This window comes from Silene latifolia, chromosome 7, assembly GCF_048544455.1.
Source record: "Silene latifolia isolate original U9 population chromosome 7, ASM4854445v1, whole genome shotgun sequence".
NCBI classification, from domain to species: Eukaryota; Viridiplantae; Streptophyta; class Magnoliopsida; order Caryophyllales; family Caryophyllaceae; genus Silene; species Silene latifolia.
The window spans coordinates 39,076,206-39,081,822 of NC_133532.1; positions in this window are offsets into that span (position 1 = coordinate 39,076,206).

The window sequence follows — 5,617 nt, forward strand, 5'->3', positions numbered from 1 at the left end:
GTTCTAACCTAAAGGCTCTAACTTATTATAGGTATGTTGTACGGAGTCACAATCACGGGCCAACAAGAGTATTTCGTCCCAAACTGCCCAAAAGGTTGAAATTGTAACACCCCCATACTCCAAGTGCCTTACCAGGACCACTCAGGTATAAGGATACTACCATCTCGGTTGCCCGAGGTACTGAATATCATAAGACAATAAAGAAACGTACTTTTAAAGTAATTATAGATTAAGCGATTACATGTTCAAACCAAAACTAATAAAAAGGAATTACAAGGTTCTCATACGGTCTACAGCGAGAACTATCAAAGCTACTAGACTTCGTCTGACACAGCGGAAGACTTCTAACTGCCACGTGATGACTCATCCCAGCTATCTCATACGCGTCATATCACACCTGCTCAATAACTGCTCACCACCCCCGAATGGATCACCATGAGTTTTTAAAACATTTAAACGGGTCGTACTAATCACACAATTCAATACATATATCAACAATAAGATAGACAGACGCCTTAACTCACACACACACAACCAACCAATTCCAATCATCTCAATCATTGATCGTCCACCTTTGGACCATACGCTGATGGGGGACCGCAGCCGTTCCCATCTAAGCCCCGCTCATCATACCGAGCGATAACCCTGTCCCATTAATATGCACATCCCCTTCCGTGGCGGGTTCCACGAAGGGCGAAACTAGGGCATGAAGCCACTCCCGCAAGTGACTCCACTCAGCCGAGAACGCATCTCGAGAACCATAGACAACCAATCACAATCACAATCACAGCCGTCACAATACAATTACCATATCAAACAATCAATCTCAACACATCAACAATCATCCCATTATGGGACTAATACTGAGTAGGAAATCCTACCTGGAAAGCACAACCGTCGAGACGGTAACAATTTTGTATCAAAAAGTCTCTTCTACGAACCCTCCTCCTATCATATAACACATAGAGGCTACACATCACAAACTACACACAAAACCCCAATCTCTAAATTAGGGTTTAACCAAACTTAACAAAACATTATAAAAATTATATTAAAAGCTTACCCTCGACGCAGGAAACTCAACGATACGAATAACGACAAGAACTCGACCGTCGAACTCCGGAATTGCTAAGGATGCGATTACGAAGATGAACTGGTTGCTTTCTCTCTTAAACAGGGTTTTAGGTTTTGTAAAAGTGATTTAAAACAATGACGACGGAGCTTAAATACCTTAATCGCATAATTAACAAAACCCGAGAAAACTCCCCGTAACACCGGACACTCGATCGAGTACCCAAGGTACTCGATCGAGTACCCCCTTACTCGATCGAGTACCCCAGCTACTCGATCGAGTACCCAACAGGTCAGAAACTATTTTATCTCGCAACTTACCCTTACTCGACAGAGTAAGGGCTACTCGATAGATTACCCCAAGACTTATAAATACGGAGTATTACAGTCTTCCCTCCTTAAAAGGAACTTCGTCCCCGAAGTTCAACCCATACATAAAAACAACCATACAGACTCGACCAAGACACAACAACTTAGCTAAGGACTCAAGAACTCGACCGAACATAGAACAAGAACTCTTAACACCCACTCCACCAACTATGTTTACTTCCCCAACATGACTCACTATATCGTATCTACCACTTATATATCTCTCACGACACCAACTCCATACATAACCAACTACCATCCTCTAATGCTGCTAGCTCCATAATATCATCAACTATCAAATCCAATACCAAGACACTCATAGACATCAAACGGGATGTTACATTCTACCACCCTTAAAAAGGAACTTCGTCCTCGAAGTTTACTCACACTCGTAACCTCATCATCCAACTGTCAATACTAGCGAAATATTCTCACACTCCTAAACATCACGCTACTACAAGCACGGTCATGACCTTTAATAAAATCACCCACAACACGAATCGATCTTTTATTCTACATCAAGACTCAACTTCCGAATACATTACCATATGTACAACCATCAAAATCTGTTTTATCGCATCCTACTCCTCTTAAGACAAATGTTACGTCCTCGTAACTCACTAATACCAAACCATATCTATATCTCATTACCCTCTGTACCACCACATGTCAAAGATAACCGTCTATAAACCAAACACTCACCATTCTTATATCCAAGGCTCCCATACATAAACATTTCCCATTCCTCAACTCATTCGGCGGCGCAAGACCTAACCTATACCATAAACTCGTAGCAAATCACCATACCCACTCTTCATTATTATGCGCAAACAACATACCTCTCTACGTAAGGCACTTATCTCCCAGAAGCATAACTCACGGTCCGCACTCGTTACGTATACGCACACTAGATCCTCAAGTTCTTTCTTTCATTACCGCAAAATTCATACACAACTTAACATGACACTAATTTCCCCAACACCCTACACTCACTGCCTCAACAAAAGATTATGAACTACCTGCCGCTTTCAGCTCATTACAACACATGTTCCACGAATCATTTTCCATTACCATGTCTACCGATGTCTCATCTGAAAACAAGATCAAAGTTATCAGAATAACCTCTCACAACCGTGTCCCATCAATGATTATCACTATCCCATGACCACAACGAAACATATACAACTCTATTTCACATCATACTCTACCTCATTCCCGACTTAACCTGGTAAAGAAAACATGAATAAGCAAGACAACTAACTGTCTATCAGCACAAACTGACACTCGCAGAGAGCAACATCAAACAAAACAACAATCTATGTATAACTGGTATGTACTTTCGAAACCCGAATCATGATCATCCCGCCTACTCCACCACAACCGGTGACGGCATCACAACACCGCCACCATGACCACACCGTAGTGCGAAAATACCCGCATCACAAAGACTATGTACCGTGCCCGGATCACCACCCGAGACACCACAACCACACCGATAGACATCACAACTGCATACAATTCCATATAAATACTCGACTTAGCATAACTTCTCGGACAAGAAAAACTTACTCAAATCCACTTTATTAAATCACCACGCAACATATTATATGGATAAACGGATAAGCATCTCATGAACATCCTCTCTGCCATTTCCCGGAATACACATGTGTTATCAATACACATAAAATTATAACTAGCCATGTCAAATCAATCAAATTATTACCTTTTTGGATATCATTAAATTAAATTATCGTGTCCAACATATATATTACCGAACATTCATAAAACAATTTTATAATTATCATACCATACCACTTTTTGTGAGGTCAGAACCTCACACAAACATTTACACAAATCACAGACCCGTAATCACAACCAACTAGTCAATCCTGACCACGTAAATCACCACTCGAAAAAGGTTACCTGTCGCCCGAGTTTAACTCATATGCCCCTCATAACATATTCCCCCATTCGCACAACCATCACTTCCTGCCAAATATAATCGCACCTTCACTATTCAACTAATAACGTCTGCCTCATCTAACCACATCTTATACCCTCTCCCAATCATACACAACAATCAGGTCCCTACCAAATCAACCTCTTTAGAATTGCTACCTTTCTAATATTCCATCACTCTTAGCCATTAGTGATAACACCACAATGCCACCGCTGCTCGCATATCAAATCTCTTACACTCATATCAAAATAACATGGTTTTTCTACCATTTTTGGGTTAACATTGCAAATAACGAACATCAAACCCATCCACAAAATTACCTCAACATTATTCCCAATGCTATCTTATTTGTATTGTCATCCAACTCTCCACCAAATATCTCGTATCGTGCCAATACTCCACCAACTTCTTACTCCCTTAATTCCCCGAAACTCATTACCAATCATGTTGCCCTGAAACTCCTATATAACCTTTAGCTAACATCCTCGTGATACCATCACATATTTCGATGATTTCTTATCTTTATATCACATAGCTCCGGTGAACATTTTCCTCATCTTACTTTTATCCTTCTTTTCTCTTTACACTCAATAATACCAATTAATAGTTCAACTCCTTATTCCTTCTAGCTAACTCTTTAGAAATCTGGTTACCCCTTCGTTGCTCCAAAACTTAATTCCATTATTTTCTACCGACATCATCTCGCTCTTTCTTGCCATGGATCTTCTCTTATTATGCTATCACTCATACTTGCCACTAATCTATCTAAGAACCAACGTTTAATGTTCAAACAATTGCATCTCCCTTTTTACATCTCTAGAAATGAGAATTCATTTAATACCGTTAATTACCCAAGGGAATCACACAGTAGTTTCATCTTTTAATAAACCAAACCTCCCAAACTCACTCACTGTCTACAAATACACCTCGCGACATGCCTCCACAAAGTTCACTATATATTACTCTTCTCAACCCCCTTTAAACGAACTTTCACTACATAAATCCATAACCCACACGACTCCTAACCATTTCCCTCCTTAACTCTTTACACATCTCAAGCTGCCACTTTCCACATTCTTACTTTCAATCTTTTCATTCTCACGTTCATTATACTCACATCATCCCTTGTCTATATTCACTTATTTTTACATTACTCAACACACAATCATATCACTCATCCCGTCTCGCAAAACGTGCGCCATGCCTCAATAAACTATACCAATCTTCCTTTTCTTTTTCCACCATCTATCATAATCACATATAACTCATGTCCTCCCCACCGAACTCATACTCATCATAGTGCCGCTCTTTACATCATAAGATTGGGTAACTTACGCTTCAGGACCAACACATACGTAAAACAATGCATAAAGAAATAATACAACACCTTTGAATTAAACATAATATGCAACGAATGTCAAAAGACAAACATATGACCCGAAATACGCATATGACCTGCACGGACCCCACTTGATCGAGTACCAGAACCTACTCGATCGAGTTGAGGCTACTCGATCGAGTGCCCAACATGCTCGATCGAGTGCCCCGACTCAGAACCCAAACAGACCTTCTGATCTCTGACTTACTCGACCGAGTAGCCCGGCTACTCGATCGAGTGACCCCATACTCGATCGAGTGCCCGAGGTACTCGATCGAGTGCCCAAAAACACGATTCTGGTCAACATAACGACAAAAACCCACTCGATCGAATCAAACCCACTCGATCGAGTCATGCAGACTCGTGAATACTACCCGAATGTTATCTCACATACCCTAACGTACTATGTATTCATTATTATTTCAACATTATGATTACAACCACGCATTCAAATCTGCGCGACTCCTCATGCAATCAACAAGATAATCTACTTCGTGTTATCAAGTGCCACGTTATAAACAACCATCATGCTTTTCATCTAATTCGTTATATAAAACACATATCATTGAACCTCTATTCTTCATGTTACTACTTACCAGAAGTCAAACATTACCATCTATCATGCTCATATAACATTCAACTTTCAATCATGTATTACCCGCATGTTTTAAATTTTCATAACTTTTCATAACACAAACCACACCCATACACTACAAATCCTATTTCCATGTTGCTAATACAACAACATTACAAATCCACTTCATCACACATCATCATATACGAACTACTTTCTTTTTCTACCATATCATTCATCATTCTCATATACTTTTCCAACGATT